The 16,650-nt window shown below is 55.6% G+C and overlaps 8 non-coding genes across 8 annotated transcripts; 3 read left to right on the top strand and 5 right to left on the bottom strand.

Annotated features, from left to right (window-relative positions):
* Positions 1–4,636: 4,636 nt before the first annotated feature.
* On the bottom strand, positions 4,637–4,709 carry TRNAF-GAA (transfer RNA phenylalanine (anticodon GAA)). The gene has a single exon. It is a non-coding gene; the product is annotated as a tRNA-Phe (tRNA).
* Positions 4,710–6,220: 1,511 nt separating this feature from the next.
* Positions 6,221–6,308, top strand: TRNAY-GUA (transfer RNA tyrosine (anticodon GUA)). Its single transcript is given in 2 exon segments — positions 6,221–6,257; positions 6,273–6,308. It is a non-coding gene; the product is annotated as a tRNA-Tyr (tRNA).
* Positions 6,309–6,578: 270 nt separating this feature from the next.
* Positions 6,579–6,651, bottom strand: TRNAF-GAA (transfer RNA phenylalanine (anticodon GAA)). The gene has a single exon. It is a non-coding gene; the product is annotated as a tRNA-Phe (tRNA).
* Positions 6,652–7,906: 1,255 nt separating this feature from the next.
* Positions 7,907–7,979, bottom strand: TRNAF-GAA (transfer RNA phenylalanine (anticodon GAA)). The gene has a single exon. It is a non-coding gene; the product is annotated as a tRNA-Phe (tRNA).
* A 1,511-nt stretch (positions 7,980–9,490) lies between these two features.
* Positions 9,491–9,578, top strand: TRNAY-GUA (transfer RNA tyrosine (anticodon GUA)). Its single transcript is given in 2 exon segments — positions 9,491–9,527; positions 9,543–9,578. It is a non-coding gene; the product is annotated as a tRNA-Tyr (tRNA).
* Positions 9,579–9,848: 270 nt separating this feature from the next.
* TRNAF-GAA (transfer RNA phenylalanine (anticodon GAA)) lies at positions 9,849–9,921 on the bottom strand. Its single transcript has one exon. It is a non-coding gene; the product is annotated as a tRNA-Phe (tRNA).
* A 1,265-nt stretch (positions 9,922–11,186) lies between these two features.
* Positions 11,187–11,259, bottom strand: TRNAF-GAA (transfer RNA phenylalanine (anticodon GAA)). Its single transcript has one exon. It is a non-coding gene; the product is annotated as a tRNA-Phe (tRNA).
* Positions 11,260–12,770: 1,511 nt separating this feature from the next.
* Positions 12,771–12,858, top strand: TRNAY-GUA (transfer RNA tyrosine (anticodon GUA)). The gene is given in 2 exon segments: positions 12,771–12,807; positions 12,823–12,858. It is a non-coding gene; the product is annotated as a tRNA-Tyr (tRNA).
* The last annotated feature ends 3,792 nt before the right edge of the window (positions 12,859–16,650 follow it).

The following is a 16,650-nucleotide window of genomic DNA, read 5'->3' as shown; positions in this document are numbered from 1 at the left end:
TTTGGGAACCCTGATTTCTATCAGAAAACTCCTTTTCAACTGAAAATCAGGTGACATCTAAAACAATCAAGTCAAGGAGAATTGTGGCCAGGAAAATGGTGTTACTTCTCCTACTTCCTCTTCTCCTGACAGTCATTCCCTTTCCCTCCACAGGCATCCCAAAAGGCACTGTGGATGATGACGTCCAATTGCACCGCGGTGACTGAGTTCCTGCTCCTGGGGTTCTCCGATGCCCTGAGATTGCAAATCTTGCACTTGGCCACTTTTCTAACAATATACCTGGCAGCCCTGATTGGCAATCTCCTTGTTATCATGCTCATAGCCGTTGACACCCACCTCCACACCCCGATGTACTTCTTCCTCCTCAACCTGTCCATCCTAGACATCGGATCCATCTCTGTCATTGTCCCCAAATCCATGGCCAATTCCATAATGAACACCAGGCTGATTTCCTATTCTGGATGTGTCACCCAAGTTTTTCTCGTCATCTTTTTCATTGCAGCAGACCTCTCCATCCTCACCATCATGGCTTACGACCGATACATCGCCATCTGCAAACCACTGCACTATGCGACAGCGATGAACAGGAGAGCTTGTCTGCAAATGGCAGCCACGGCCTGGAGCGCTGCTCTTCTGTACTCTGCCCTGCACACGGGGAACACCTTTAGGCTGCCCTTCTGCCACTCCAACATTGTCAACCAGTTCTTCTGTGAAATCCCCCAGCTCCTTAGGATTTCTTTCTCAGAGGTGCTTACTAGTGAAATTCAGATTCTTATATTTAGTATATGTTTAGGTCTTGTTTGCATTACGTTTATTTTTGTGTCTTATATTCAGATATTCACTACTGTACTGAGAATCCCCTCTGAGCAGGGCCGGCATAAAGCAGTTTCCACCTGCCTTCCCCACCTCATTGTTGTCTCCTTGATGGGAAGCACTGGGATGATTGCCCATATGAAGCCCACATCTGGGTCCCCATCAGCTCTGGACCTCATGCTGTCTGTTCTCTATTCTATGATCCCTCCAATGATGAATCCGGTCATCTACAGCATGAGAAACAAGGACATTAAAGCAGCTCTGTGGAAACTGCTGAGATGGAGGTGATTTATTGTGATGAAGATGTCAGTTATTGTCCAGTGACTGTCGTTTCATTGAACATTTTTATAGTAACTGAGCTGTTTTAATAAAAATCAACTCCACCGGTGTCAGTAGTGGAGATTTATAGAAACAACCAACTGTGTTATTCATACAGATTTAGTTAACTAATGTCACTTGTGTTTCATTAGGTTTACACGATTTTAAATAACCTCTCTATCTAATTTTCACCCTATATCTCACTGAACTAGTTAGTCTCTAAGATACCACTCTGTTCTTGGTAATCTTTTTGTATGTGTTAAATTATATCTTTGATGCTGATATTGTCATTTCTTAGTGCACTGTTGCAACAGCTTTTACATACCTTAAATATTTATTAAATGCCTTGGTGGAGAATATCACTGGATCTTTCTCTCTTCTGGATTTCAAATAAAAAAGAATAATCCACATTTTACAGAATGCCCCGGGGGGACACCATCCTCCAAAAGAAAAAACAATAATAGCTGAAGTTAATTACTCCTGAGAGTTTAGGTAACTGTCCAGAATTGACACCCAAAAGCGAATTTTGAAAGGTATGAATTAGTTTGACTCATACTGACTCCTACTGTTGGGCAATTTGAAGCTAGTTCAGGCAACAAGGTTTTAATACAAGAAACAGAAGCAAGGATAAGTCTGCATTGAGCTGAAAGGCAGAGAGGTGGCACAATCTCCTTCCTCGGAGGGTCTTAAGACTGGGCTAGACCAAGCCATGGTTGGCATGACCCAACTGGAGACAGTCTGTCTTTGACTGCAGGTATAGGGATTTGTCTGACCCAGAGTGGTAGGGAAAGACTCCCTAGCTCATGATCTTGGGGCTTTAGTTTGAGCAGGAGCTTCGGCATACCATTCAAAATCCCCAACCTTGATTTCAGCCAACACCCGATGCTGGACTAGAAGACACCCTGAAGTCCCATCCATCCCTTATTTTCTATGCTTCTATCATTATATGAGAGGAGTGGTGTTGTAAAACTCGGAGGGATGTTTCCCCTGTAGCTAACACTGCTCTAAACCAATGACTAATCTTAGGGTCATAGAAAATAAGGGTTGGAACAGACCTTGGGAGATCATCTTGTCCAACACATTCCTCAAAGCAGGGCTGCTCTAAACTTGATCATGTCACTCAAGGTTTTGTCTATCTGGGTGTTCAAAACCTCCAAGGATGGAGCTTCCACCACCCCTCCGGGTAGCCTGTTCCAGTGCTTTACCACCCTCCTGGTAAGATTTCTGTTCCTAATATCTAAACTGAACTTGAGACCATTGGTCCTTGTTCAATCATCTGCTACCATGGAGAACAATGGCGCTCCATCCTCTTTGTAACCGCCCCTGAGGGAGTTGCAGGCTGCTATTAAACACCATCTTGGTCTTCTCTTCTCCAAACTAAATAAGGCCAGTTCCTTCAGCCTCTCTTCATTACTCATGTAACCTGGCCCCTTAACCATTTTTCCTGCCCTCCAGTAGACTCTCTCCAGTCTGTCTGCATCCTATCAGTAGTGGGAGGCCCAAAGCTGGACACAGTGTTGCAGATGTGCTCTCACCAGTGCCAATCAGGGGGGAAGAATCATTTCCTTTGATCTTGTGGTTATGATCCTGCTAATGCAGCACAATTGCCATTGGCCTTCTTTGCAACAAGGGCACAGTGTTGGCTCTTATTCACCTTCTGATCCACTTTAACCCCTAGGTCCTGCTACTTATCCAGTCAGTCCCCAGTCTGTACCAGTGCATAGGATTGTTCCGTGCTACATGCAGGATTTTGCACTTGTTGTTACTGAACCTCATGAGATTGCATTTGGTACAATCGTCCAATTTGTCGAGGTCCCTCTGAATCATAGCCCTGCCCTCAAACATACCTATTACTGCCCCCAGCTTGGTGTCATCAGCAGACTTGCTGAGGGTGGGCTGTATGCCATTTTCCCAGTTGTTGACAAAGATATTAAAAATAAACTGGTTCTGGACCCAACCCCTGGAGCACTGCCACTCCAACATGGTCAAACAGTTCTTCTGTGAAGTCCCCCAGCTCCTTAGGATTTCTGTCTCAGAGGTGTTTATTAGTGAAATTCAGATTCTTATCTTAGGTTCATGTTTAAGTCTTGGTTGCATTGTGTTTATATTTGTGTCTTATATTCAGATATTCACTACTGTACTGAGAATCCCCTCTGAGCAGGGCCGGCATAAAGCAGTTTCCACCTGCCTTTCCCACCTCATTGTTGTCTCCTTGCTGGGTAGTACTGGGATGATTGCCCATATGAAGCCCACATCTGGGTCCCCATCAGCTCTGGACCTCATGGTGTCTGTTCTCTATTCCACGATCCCACCAATGATGAATCCGGTCATCTACAGCATGAGAAACAAGGACATCAAAGCAGCTCTGTGGAAACTAATGAGATGGAAGTAGTTTATTCAAAAGAAGATCTCTGTTGTTCTCTAATGACTGTGGTTTCAGTGAATGTGTTTATCGAAACAATCATTTGTGTTATTAATACAGATTAACTGAGCCAATGTCAGTTTTATTTTTTTAGGATTACACCATTTCAAATAACTTCTCTGTCTAATTTTAAACTTGTATATCCCTGAATTAGTTAGTCTCTGATACCACTCTGCCCTAGCTAATGATTTTGTATCTGTTAAATTTTATCTTTCATGCTGATGTTGTCATTTGTTACTGCACTATTGCCACAGCTTCATTATCTCTAATAATCCCTCCTGGAGAAAATCATTAGATTTTTCTCCTTTCTGTGTTATAAAGTTTTCTTGAAGTTTGATTATTTGGGATGCGGAACGAGTGTGTGACACTGTTCGGGAAAAGCCGAAAGGGGAATGTAAGGGGAGAGGTAGGCGGCCCAGCTGCAGCCCTGGGTTGGGGTGGGGTGGGGTGGGGTGGGCCGCCCAGTGGGATGTGCAGCCCAGCGGGCCCTGCACCTGGCCTTCCTGGGGCTGGTGCCTGTGGCGGGTGTTAGCTGGGCGAGAGCAGCGCCTGGCTGGCAGGTGCGAGTGCCAAAGAGCTCAGGGCTCACCGGGTGGCAGGGCAAGGAGCAGAGGGCCGAGCGGGAGGGGACGGTGATGGTGGCAGGAGTGCTGGGTCCTGGGTGGGTGAGCCAGGTACTTTTGGGCGTGTGTTACCTGATGCTGCAAGAGCGAGGGGGTGTTTTTCTTTCGGTAGCTCAGCTGGTAGAGCAGAGGACTGTAGAGCGTTGGGCAAGACATCCTTAGGTGGTTGATTTGAGTCCGGCTCGAAGGAACGCCTCCCTTTTGGGGCTTGCATAGGAAAGCTCTGCACCTGAGGGTGGCAGGGGCAGCTTGCGTGGAAGGTGAGCGCTGCTGAGTTGTGCAAGGGCACACCAAAAGGGCCTACTGCCTGCCTGGGAGGCGCTGCCCCTGCGAAAAAGTCTTCCTCTCTGCGAGCGCAAGGGGATTAGGCAGCAGGGGTGAGGCTGGCCCACGGGTGGCCAGGAAGCAAAGGGGGAGCAGGCTTGGGTAGCCAGCAGCAGCCAAAGGAAGACCTGAGGGCTGCCGAAGCCCGGGATCGATCCAGGGACCTTTAGATCTTCAGTCTAACGCTCTCCCAACTGAGCTACTCCGGCTGCCAGGGGGCCTGTGGTGGCTCTGGCTGGGCCTTCCTCCCCAGGCCCTGAGCCCAAGGTGGAAGGCTGGGCTTGGGGCTCTGGGCTGCAGGCGCCTGGGCCTCTTGCCTGGCTCCGGGACCTGCGGCTGCTTGGCCAGTGCCCGTGCTTGACAAGGGGAGCCAAGAAGTGGCAAGGCCTGTGGCACAATTGCCACCGTCTGTGTCCCTCTCCAGAAATCTGTCTCTGCCAGCGTGAGAGGCTTTTGTTGAATTCCTCAGGGCGGGGGATCACAAAAGCCTGGTGCCTCCGAAGAGGATTCTCTGGTCGGTGGGGAGGGGGAGGGAAAAAGCCCCTTCAGGGGCCCAGGTGACCCGTGATGCTTTGTAAGTTGGTTGGCTAGTGGCCAGCACTGGCAGCTTCGATTGGCCTGAGCTGCTGAGGTCAGAAAGGTTATTTAAAGGCCCGGTCCAGGAAGAAGGCAGCCATTAGCCATGCGGTCATCGAGATGCATCTGAAACTGGCAGAGGAGCTTCACCATCTGAAACTGGCTTTCTCCTCAAAGAGTGACCTGCCTCCAGAGCAAAACTGCAACCAGCTCTGGATGATGCGGGTGAGTAAGCTACTCGACATCCAACTAGATCCGTAGCTTACAGTAACTCAGATGCGTGATCAAAAGGCTACCTCAGCCGTGCTGGTTTGCTCTATGGGATTGATCCCTGTGATATTTCCATGACGCTGCTCTACCTTTTACCCTGTTTTCACCCTACCCCCTGTAATCAATAACGTTCTCCTTTGTGACCGGTGTGGGAGACTTATTGAGGGGTGGGTCTAAGTTATGCCGAGGTGGCCCCTTAGGTCTGTGGACTAAGGGACACTTTCCTATTAAGGCCCTGACTTGGGAAAGTGCCCCAAGTGCCTGTATTGGGTGTAGTGCCAAGTGGACGATCAGGCCTGTGTTTTCCAAGGTGCGCAGAGCCAGAATTGAGTCCAGAGCCTTGGGTGGGTGGTGGCAGCGGGAAGCCCAGGCTAGCGGGTGTGCTGCAGGGAAGGGGTCGGCCGGACGTGAGGCACCCCAGGGAGGCACTCGGAGCCTGGAAGGTGGTCGGGCGCAGTGAGGAGGGCGGCTCAAGGCAGGAGCGCCCCCTACTGGCCCGCCACACGGCCTGGGGAGCCTGCGGCTGCCAGGCTCCGGGCCGGCTACATGGCAGGGGCTGGGCTTGATGGCCAGCAGCTGTGGCCTCCTTTGGGAGGGCACTGGCTGGCCTTGTGTGGGATGTGCGACCTGGCGGGCCCTGCACCTGGCCTTCCTGGGGCTGGTGCATGTGGCGGGTGGTAGTTGGGCGAGAGCAGCGCGAGGCTGGCAGGTGCGAGTGCCAAAGAGCCCAGGGCTCGCCGGGAGGCAGGGCAGGGAGCAGAGGGCCGAGCGGGAGGGGACGGTGATGGTGGCAGGAGTGCTGGGTCCCTGGTGGGTGAGCCAGGTGCTTTTGGGTGAGTGTTACCTGACGCCCCAAAAGAAGGGGGCTGCGTTTCCTTCGGTAGCTCAGCTGGTAGAGCGGAGGACTGTAGAGGGTTGGGCAAGACATCCTTAGGTGGCTGGTTCGAGTCCGGCTCGAAGGAGCGCCTCCCTTTTGGGGCTTGTACAGGAAAGCTCTGCACCTGGGGGTGGCAGGGACAGCTTGTGTGCAAGGTGAGCACTGGAGAGTTGTGCAAGGGCACACCAAAAGGGCCTACTGCCTGCCTGGGAGGCGCTGCCCATGGCAAAAAGAACCTGTCTCTGGGAGTGCAAGTGGGTTAGGCGGCAGGGGTGAGGCTGGCCCACGGGTGGCCAGGAAGCAAAGAAGGGGCAGGCTGGAGTAGGCAGCGACAGCCAAAGGAAGACCTGAGAGCTGCCGAAACCCGGGATTGATCCAGGGACCTTTAGATCTTCAGTCTAACGCTCTCCCAACTGAGCTACTCCGGCTGGGCCTATCTCCCCAGGCCCTGAGCCCAAGGTGGAAGGCTGGGCTTGGGGCTCTGGGCGTCTTGCTTGGCTCCCGGACCTGCGGTTGCTTGGCCAGCACCCGTGCTTGACAAGGGAGGCCCAAGAAGTGGCACGGCGTGGGCAGCCTGCGGCTGCCAGGCTCCGGGCCGGCTACAGGGCAGGTGCTGGGCTTGATGGCCAGCAGCTGTGGCCTCCTTTGGGAGGGCACTGGCTGGCCTTGTGTGGCCAGGGCTGGAGGCAATGCAGCCGTGCCAGGCAGGCGAGACCAAGCCTAGACGGCTAAGCCCAGCCAAACCCTGCCCAGGTCGGCTGCGGGCGAGACCCGTTTGGGGTGGGCAGCGAGCGCGTTCCCTGCGCGCTCAGGCCGTGGGACGCGGCAGCTGGTGCGTCTCCTTCTTCAGACAGGCGTCTCTGGAGCCGGGCTGGTGTCAGGCAGGCTGTCGAAGGCAAGGCATGTGGAACCTGTGGAGGCCTGACCCAGAGGGACAGGCGTGTGGTCTTGGCGGTGAGTGGGGCCTGCGGGGAAAGCCGAATGGGGAATGTAAGGGGAGAGGTAGGCGGCCCAGCCGCAGCCCTGGGTTGGGTTGGGGTGGGGTGGGGTGGGGTGGGCCGCCCAGTGGGATGTGCAACCTGGCGGGCCCTCACCTGGCCTTCCTGGGGCTGGTGCATGTGGCGGGTGTTAGCTGGGCGAGAGCAGCGCCTGGCTGGCAGGTGCGAGTGCCAAAGAGCTCAGGGCTCACCGGGTGGCAGGGCAAGGAGCAGAGGGCCGAGCGGGAGGGGACGGTGATGGTGGCAGGAGTGCTGGGTCCTGGGTGGGTGAGCCAGGTACTTTTGGGCGTGTGTTACCTGATGCTGCAAGAGCGAGGGGGTGTTTTTCTTTCGGTAGCTCAGCTGGTAGAGCAGAGGACTGTAGAGCGTTGGGCAAGACATCCTTAGGTGGCTGATTTGAGTCCGGCTCGAAGGAACGCCTCCCTTTTGGGGCTTGCATAGGAAAGCTCTGCACCTGAGGGTGGCAGGGGCAGCTTGCGTGGAAGGTGAGCGCTGCTGAGTTGTGCAAGGGCACACCAAAAGGGCCTACTGCCTGCCTGGGAGGCGCTGCCCCTGCGAAAAAGTCTTCCTCTCTGCGAGCGCAAGGGGATTAGGCAGCAGGGGTGAGGCTGGCCCACGGGTGGCCAGGAAGCAAAGGGGGAGCAGGCTTGGGTAGCCAGCAGCAGCCAAAGGAAGACCCGAGGGCTGCCGAAGCCCGGGATCGATCCAGGGACCTTTAGATCTTCAGTCTAACGCTCTCCCAACTGAGCTACTCCGGCTGCCAGGGGGCCTGTGGTGGCTCTGGCTGGGCCTTCCTCCCCAGGCCCTGAGCCCAAGGTGGAAGGCTGGGCTTGGGGCTCTGGGCTGCAGGCGCCTGGGCCTCTTGCCTGGCTCCGGGACCTGCGGCTGCTTGGCCAGTGCCCGTGCTTGACAAGGGGAGCCAAGAAGTGGCAAGGCCTGTGGCACAATTGCCACCGTCTGTGTCCCTCTCCAGAAATCTGTCTCTGCCAGCCTGAGAGGCTGGTGTTGAATTCCTCAGGGCGGGGGATCACAAAAGCCTGGTGCCTCCGAAGAGGATTCTCTGGTCGGTGGGGAGGGGGAGGGAAAAAGCCCCTTCAGGGGCCCAGGTGACCCGTGATGCTTTGTAAGTTGGTTGGCTAGTGGCCAGCACTGGCAGCTTCGATTGGCCCGGGCTGCTGAGGTCAGAAAGGTTATTTAAAGGCCCGGTCCAGGAAGAAGGCAGCCATTAGCCATGCGGTCATCGAGATGCATCTGAAACTGGCAGAGGAGCTTCACCATCTGAAACTGGCTTTCTCCTCAAAGAGTGACCTGCCTCCAGAGCAAAACTGCAACCAGCTCTGGATGATGCGGGTGAGTAAGCTACTCGACATCCAACTAGATCCGTAGCTTACAGTAACTCAGATGCGTGATCAAAAGGCTACCTCAGCCGTGCTGGTTTGCTCTATGGGATTGATCCCTGTGATATTTCCATGACGCTGCTCTACCTTTTACCCTGTTTTCACCCTACCCCCTGTAATCAATAACGTTCTCCTTTGTGACCGGTGTGGGAGACTTGTTGAGGGGTGGGTCTAAGTTATGCCGAGGTGGCCCCTTAGGTCTGTGGACTAAGGGACACTTTCCTATTAAGGCCCTGACTTGGGAAAGTGCCCCAAGTGCCTGTATTGGGTGTAGTGCCAAGTGGACGATCAGGCCTGTGTTTTCCAAGGTGCGCAGAGCCAGAATTGAGTCCAGAGCCTTGGGTGGGTGGTGGCAGCGGGAAGCCCAGGCTAGCGGGTGTGCTGCAGGGAAGGGGTCGGCCGGACGTGAGGCACCCCAGGGAGGCACTCGGAGCCTGGAAGGTGGTCGGGCGCAGTGAGGAGGGCGGCTCAAGGCAGGAGCGCCCCCTACTGGCCCGCCACACGGCCTGGGGAGCCTGCGGCTGCCAGGCTCCGGGCCGGCTACATGGCAGGGGCTGGGCTTGATGGCCAGCAGCTGTGGCCTCCTTTGGGAGGGCACTGGCTGGCCTTGTGTGGGATGTGCGACCTGGCGGGCCCTGCACCTGGCCTTCCTGGGGCTGGTGCATGTGGCGGGTGGTAGTTGGGCGAGAGCAGCGCGAGGCTGGCAGGTGCGAGTGCCAAAGAGCCCAGGGCTCGCCGGGAGGCAGGGCAGGGAGCAGAGGGCCGAGCGGGAGGGGACGGTGATGGTGGCAGGAGTGCTGGGTCCCTGGTGGGTGAGCCAGGTGCTTTTGGGTGAGTGTTACCTGACGCTACAAAAGAAGGGGGCTGCGTTTCCTTCGGTAGCTCAGCTGGTAGAGCGGAGGACTGTAGAGGGTTGGGCAAGACATCCTTAGGTGGCTGGTTCGAGTCCGGCTCGAAGGAGCGCCTCCCTTTTGGGGCTTGTACAGGAAAGCTCTGCACCTGGGGGTGGCAGGGACAGCTTGTGTGCAAGGTGAGCACTGGAGAGTTGTGCAAGGGCACACCAAAAGGGCCTACTGCCTGCCTGGGAGGCGCTGCCCATGGCAAAAAGAACCTGTCTCTGGGAGTGCAAGTGGGTTAGGCGGCAGGGGTGAGGCTGGCCCACGGGTGGCCAGGAAGCAAAGAAGGGTCAGGCTGGAGTAGGCAGCGACAGCCAAAGGAAGACCTGAGAGCTGCCGAAACCCGGGATTGATCCAGGGACCTTTAGATCTTCAGTCTAACGCTCTCCCAACTGAGCTACTCCGGCTGGGCCTATCTCCCCAGGCCCTGAGCCCAAGGTGGAAGGCTGGGCTTGGGGCTCTGGGCGTCTTGCTTGGCTCCCGGACCTGCGGTTGCTTGGCCAGCACCCGTGCTTGACAAGGGAGGCCCAAGAAGTGGCACGGCGTGGGCAGCCTGCGGCTGCCAGGCTCCGGGCCGGCTACAGGGCAGGTGCTGGGCTTGATGGCCAGCAGCTGTGGCCTCCTTTGGGAGGGCACTGGCTGGCCTTGTGTGGCCAGGGCTGGAGGCAATGCAGCCGTGCCAGGCAGGCGAGACCAAGCCTAGACGGCTAAGCCCAGCCAAACCCTGCCCAGGTCGGCTGCGGGCGAGACCCGTTTGGGGTGGGCAGCGAGCGCGTTCCCTGCGCGCTCAGGCCGTGGGACGCGGCAGCTGGTGCGTCTCCTTCTTCAGACAGGCGTCTCTGGAGCCGGGCTGGTGTCAGGCAGGCTGTCGAAGGCAAGGCATGTGGAACCTGTGGAGGCCTGACCCAGAGGGACAGGCGTGTGGTCTTGGCGGTGAGTGGGGCCTGCGGGGAAAGCCGAATGGGGAATGTAAGGGGAGAGGTAGGCGGCCCAGCCGCAGCCCTGGGTTGGGTTGGGTTGGGGTGGGGTGGGGTGGGGTGGGGTGGGCCGCCCAGTGGGATGTGCAACCTGGCGGGCCCTCACCTGGCCTTCCTGGGGCTGGTGCATGTGGCGGGTGTTAGCTGGGCGAGAGCAGCGCCTGGCTGGCAGGTGCGAGTGCCAAAGAGCTCAGGGCTCACCGGGTGGCAGGGCAAGGAGCAGAGGGCCGAGCGGGAGGGGACGGTGATGGTGGCAGGAGTGCTGGGTCCTGGGTGGGTGAGCCAGGTACTTTTGGGCGTGTGTTACCTGATGCTGCAAGAGCGAGGGGGTGTTTTTCTTTCGGTAGCTCAGCTGGTAGAGCAGAGGACTGTAGAGCGTTGGGCAAGACATCCTTAGGTGGCTGATTCGAGTCCGGCTCGAAGGAACGCCTCCCTTTTGGGGCTTGCATAGGAAAGCTCTGCACCTGAGGGTGGCAGGGGCAGCTTGCGTGGAAGGTGAGCGCTGCTGAGTTGTGCAAGGGCACACCAAAAGGGCCTACTGCCTGCCTGGGAGGCGCTGCCCCTGCGAAAAAGTCTTCCTCTCTGCGAGCGCAAGGGGATTAGGCAGCAGGGGTGAGGCTGGCCCACGGGTGGCCAGGAAGCAAAGGGGGAGCAGGCTTGGGTAGCCAGCAGCAGCCAAAGGAAGACCCGAGGGCTGCCGAAGCCCGGGATCGATCCAGGGACCTTTAGATCTTCAGTCTAACGCTCTCCCAACTGAGCTACTCCGGCTGCCAGGGGGCCTGTGGTGGCTCTGGCTGGGCCTTCCTCCCCAGGCCCTGAGCCCAAGGTGGAAGGCTGGGCTTGGGGCTCTGGGCTGCAGGCGCCTGGGCCTCTTGCCTGGCTCCGGGACCTGCGGCTGCTTGGCCAGTGCCCGTGCTTGACAAGGGGAGCCAAGAAGTGGCAAGGCCTGTGGCACAATTGCCACCGTCTGTGTCCCTCTCCAGAAATCTGTCTCTGCCAGCCTGAGAGGCTGGTGTTGAATTCCTCAGGGCGGGGGATCACAAAAGCCTGGTGCCTCCGAAGAGGATTCTCTGGTCGGTGGGGAGGGGGAGGGAAAAAGCCCCTTCAGGGGCCCAGGTGACCCGTGATGCTTTGTAAGTTGGTTGGCTAGTGGCCAGCACTGGCAGCTTCGATTGGCCCGGGCTGCTGAGGTCAGAAAGGTTATTTAAAGGCCCGGTCCAGGAAGAAGGCAGCCATTAGCCATGCGGTCATCGAGATGCATCTGAAACTGGCAGAGGAGCTTCACCATCTGAAACTGGCTTTCTCCTCAAAGAGTGACCTGCCTCCAGAGCAAAACTGCAACCAGCTCTGGATGATGCGGGTGAGTAAGCTACTCGACATCCAACTAGATCCGTAGCTTACAGTAACTCAGATGCGTGATCAAAAGGCTACCTCAGCCGTGCTGGTTTGCTCTATGGGATTGATCCCTGTGATATTTCCATGACGCTGCTCTACCTTTTACCCTGTTTTCACCCTACCCCCTGTAATCAATAACGTTCTCCTTTGTGACCGGTGTGGGAGACTTGTTGAGGGGTGGGTCTAAGTTATGCCGAGGTGGCCCCTTAGGTCTGTGGACTAAGGGACACTTTCCTATTAAGGCCCTGACTTGGGAAAGTGCCCCAAGTGCCTGTATTGGGTGTAGTGCCAAGTGGACGATCAGGCCTGTGTTTTCCAAGGTGCGCAGAGCCAGAATTGAGTCCAGAGCCTTGGGTGGGTGGTGGCAGCGGGAAGCCCAGGCTAGCGGGTGTGCTGCAGGGAAGGGGTCGGCCGGACGTGAGGCACCCCAGGGAGGCACTCGGAGCCTGGAAGGTGGTCGGGCGCAGTGAGGAGGGCGGCTCAAGGCAGGAGCGCCCCCTACTGGCCCGCCACACGGCCTGGGGAGCCTGCGGCTGCCAGGCTCCGGGCCGGCTACATGGCAGGGGCTGGGCTTGATGGCCAGCAGCTGTGGCCTCCTTTGGGAGGGCACTGGCTGGCCTTGTGTGGGATGTGCGACCTGGCGGGCCCTGCACCTGGCCTTCCTGGGGCTGGTGCATGTGGCGGGTGGTAGTTGGGCGAGAGCAGCGCGAGGCTGGCAGGTGCGAGTGCCAAAGAGCCCAGGGCTCGCCGGGAGGCAGGGCAGGGAGCAGAGGGCCGAGCGGGAGGGGACGGTGATGGTGGCAGGAGTGCTGGGTCCCTGGTGGGTGAGCCAGGTGCTTTTGGGTGAGTGTTACCTGACGCTACAAAAGAAGGGGGCTGCGTTTCCTTCGGTAGCTCAGCTGGTAGAGCGGAGGACTGTAGAGGGTTGGGCAAGACATCCTTAGGTGGCTGGTTCGAGTCCGGCTCGAAGGAGCGCCTCCCTTTTGGGGCTTGTACAGGAAAGCTCTGCACCTGGGGGTGGCAGGGACAGCTTGTGTGCAAGGTGAGCACTGGAGAGTTGTGCAAGGGCACACCAAAAGGGCCTACTGCCTGCCTGGGAGGCGCTGCCCATGGCAAAAAGAACCTGTCTCTGGGAGTGCAAGTGGGTTAGGCGGCAGGGGTGAGGCTGGCCCACGGGTGGCCAGGAAGCAAAGAAGGGGCAGGCTGGAGTAGGCAGCGACAGCCAAAGGAAGACCCGAGAGCTGCCGAAACCCGGGATTGATCCAGGGATCTTTAGATCTTCACTCAATGCTCTCCCAACTGAGCTACTCCGGCTATTAGAGGGGGAGTGGTGGCTCTGGCTGGGCTTTCCTCCCCAGGAACACATGCTTTTGGGCATGTGTTATCTGAAGGTCCAAGAGGGGGTGGGTGTTTTGCCTTTGGTAGCTCAGCTGGTAGAGTGGAGTTATCTGGTTGCTTTTGCTTTTGCTATGTGAATTGCTGGAGTCTGTGTGTCCTGGACCATGGGATTCCCCAAGGATCCAAATTTGGTGGTTAGGGAGTACTGGCAATAAACTGCATGGGACAAGGGGTATTGATCTCAAAGAACAGGAGGTCACAGTGATCGGGTATCAGACCCTTAAGGAAGCTTTCTCCTTTGGAACAATGGATGTCTGTGTCCTGTCGTGGAAACACACACAGAGTACTTTTGGGTCAGGTCAGCAGAAGCTTTTATTCAAAAGAAACTACAGCTGTAGGGGGAGTTCCAAAGTGACATGGATTTCCCAAGCACTTGGAAGGGGTCCCCCCCCAAGAGCAAAATCAGGAGGCTTATATACTTTTTAACAGTCGCTTACAACTCACGTGATCATATAGTGAAATTAGCATGAAAAGCGGCTATAATATTACTTCATTATTTCTTTGCTGTTATCAGGATGGGAATTATGGGGGAGATAGGGTTAGTTCACAAACCTCCTTCTTGCACCTGGAAATCTACTTTGTACATACTTTTTTTTTTTTTCTACCTTCAAGGCCGCGGTGAGCGAAGCATTTGCAGAAGAGTTACAAAGAACAAACACTTGCCCTTATCTGTTCTACTGTACCGAGCCAGCAATTCTACACAAAGCGGTTATGTCATCTTATAACTAAAATAATCAAAGTTTAAGGCATATATTTTTTCTGATTCCACAGTCCCACAAAAAAACCAGTGGTAGAAAAAAAGAAAACTCTCATAGGCTCCTTCCCAGTGGTCAAGCTAGCATACTTGTATCCTCTCTTAAGGAGCAACTGTGGCCTTTGGCTCAATCTTCTCCCAAAAAATTAAGCTGCCAGAGAACTAACAGGGATTATCTGGAGAAGGAAGGGAACAAGCTGAGGGAGGAGATAAAAAAAAATAGGCTTTCAGAGAGCTTTTGTTGGGTCTGATCAAGCCAGCAGGGCCAGATCAATTTAATCTCAGGACACTGCAGGAATGGGCAGAGGAGATTTCGGGTTCCTTGGCAATGATCTTTATGAAGTTGGGGAAGTTTGGTCAGGGACCAGAGGAGTGGAAAAGAGGCAGTGTAGGTGAGGAATAAGATATGCTAGTACTTTCTCCTAGGCCATTATGAATTCTGTCTGTATAATTGTCCTTGCATACCATCCCAGGGCAAGCCGGCCCTGCAGTCCTCCAGGCATCCCACAGTGTCCTGTTCCTGCCCCAGCCTCAGCCGCTCTTGTACTTGCCAGTCTAGCATGGGAGGAAGACATCTAATACCCCAAGCTAACTAGTCACAGGTGGCTTTTCCCACCTATTTATGGCCTACCCTGACAACTTCCCAGTCATGATGTGCTCACCAGCCACACCCTTGAAATCAGTATTGGAACTGAGTTGTGAAAGTGAGCCACTCCCAGGACATCCATCAGGGACATCAGAAACACAAGCCATGGCCCCACTATCCATGTTTACTGTTGTTTCCAAGTGGAGAAACAGCTGGAACCGAAAGGAGGTTTGGGGTGGGGGCGGCGGTGTGGTGCTCTGCGAAGCTGGAAGTGAGTGCTGACTGCTGAGTGACTGTTCATTGTTGATTGCTGTGTGATTGCTGCCTGGGCCTGAGTTAGCCCAGGCCTAGAAGGGTATGAATGGAGACTCCCCAGGTGACCAGGGAGCTAGTGAACAGGGACTGCCAACAGGGGAGCAGTTTGCAGGCCAGTTCATAGGTAGTAGTACACACCATGTAGGAGTAAATGGGAGCTTGGCAGAGACTTCAGTTAAGTGAATGAGGAGAGGGGCTACTACGGGGGGGGGGGCGGGGGGTGACACAGCCAAGGACCCTGCCCTGCTGCTGCCTCTGGCCTGGAGCTTCTGCGAGGCCTCCACCCAGACAGACCCCTTGGATGGGTTGGCAGTGCCCTAGCCCCCTGTCTGTGGGGGTTGCCTGGTAGGACCTCTGAGGCCTGGGGGGTAACATAGGGGGTGGGGGTCCCCACACTTGTCCCACATGTGCCTGGATTGAGGCCCTGGAAGGGCAGGTGAGGGAACTTAAGGCAGAGGTGAGCAGGCTGCGGGGGATCAGGGCTGCAGAGGATGAGCGGGCAGTGGGGTCCTGCATGGCTCGGTCCTTGGACCGATACTCTTCAATGTCTTCATCAGAGACTTGGACAAGGGACTGAAGTGTACTCTGTCCAAGTTTGTGGATGACACAAAACTGTGGGGAGAAGTGGACACGCTGGAAGACAGGGAACATCTACAAGCAGACCTGGACAGGTTGGACATATGGGCAGAAAACAACAGAATGCAATTCAACAAGGAGAAATGCAAAGTGCTGCACCTAGGGAGGAAAAATGTCCAGCATACCTACTGCCTAGGAAATGACCTGCTTGGTGGCATGGAAGTGGAAAGGATCTTGGAGTCCCAGTGGACTCCAAGATGAGCATGAATCGTCAGTGTGACAAAGTTATCAGAAAAGCTAATGGCACTTTATCGTGCATCAGCAGATGCATGACGAACAGAACCAAGGACGTGATACTTCCCCTCTAGCGGGTGCTGGTCAGACCGCAGTTGGAATACTGCGTACAGTTTTGGGCGCCGCACTTCAAGAGGGATGTGGATAACCTGGAGAGGGTCCAAAGAAGGGCCACACGTATGGTTAAGGGCTTGCAGGCCAAGCCCTATGAGGAGAGACTAGGGCACCTGGACCTCTTCAGCCTCCGCAAGAGAAGGTTGAGAGGCGACCTTGTGGCTGCCTATAAGTTCGTTATGGGGGCACAGAAGGGAATTGGTGAGGCTTTACTCACCAAGGTGCCCCTGGGGGTTACAAGAAATAATGGCCACAAGCTAGCAGAGAGCAGAATTAGACTAGACATTAGGAAGAACTTCACACCTAGAGTGGCCAAAGTCTGCAATGGGCTCCCAAGGGAGGTGGTGCTCTCCCCTACCCTGGGGGTCTTCAAGAGGAGGTTAGATAGGCATCTAGCTGGGGTCATCTATACCCAGCACTCTTTCCTGCCTATGCAGGGGGCGGACTTGATGATCTATTGAGGTCCCTTCCGACCCTAACATCTCTGACAGCTGAATGGAGGACGGTCACCTCCAGAGCTAGGCAGCGTGCGGCTGTGACTGCTTCCCCAATGCAACTGGGGAACAGAAACAAAGCCCTGGCAGCACTGGAGGATGATGCAGCAGAGGAGCACAGGTGGTCTTCTCATCCATCCATCCTTCCAGGTCAGCAGTCGCCGTCAGCAGTTGCCATCAGCAGTAGGATGCCTGCATCAGGGAAGTCAAGTAGTATGAGGATGTCTCTCTCA

This window comes from Alligator mississippiensis, chromosome 14, assembly GCF_030867095.1.
Source record: "Alligator mississippiensis isolate rAllMis1 chromosome 14, rAllMis1, whole genome shotgun sequence".
Taxonomy (NCBI): domain Eukaryota; kingdom Metazoa; phylum Chordata; order Crocodylia; family Alligatoridae; genus Alligator; species Alligator mississippiensis.
The sequence above is the reverse complement of the archived record's forward strand: the minus strand, read 5'-3'. Positions and strand labels throughout refer to the sequence as shown.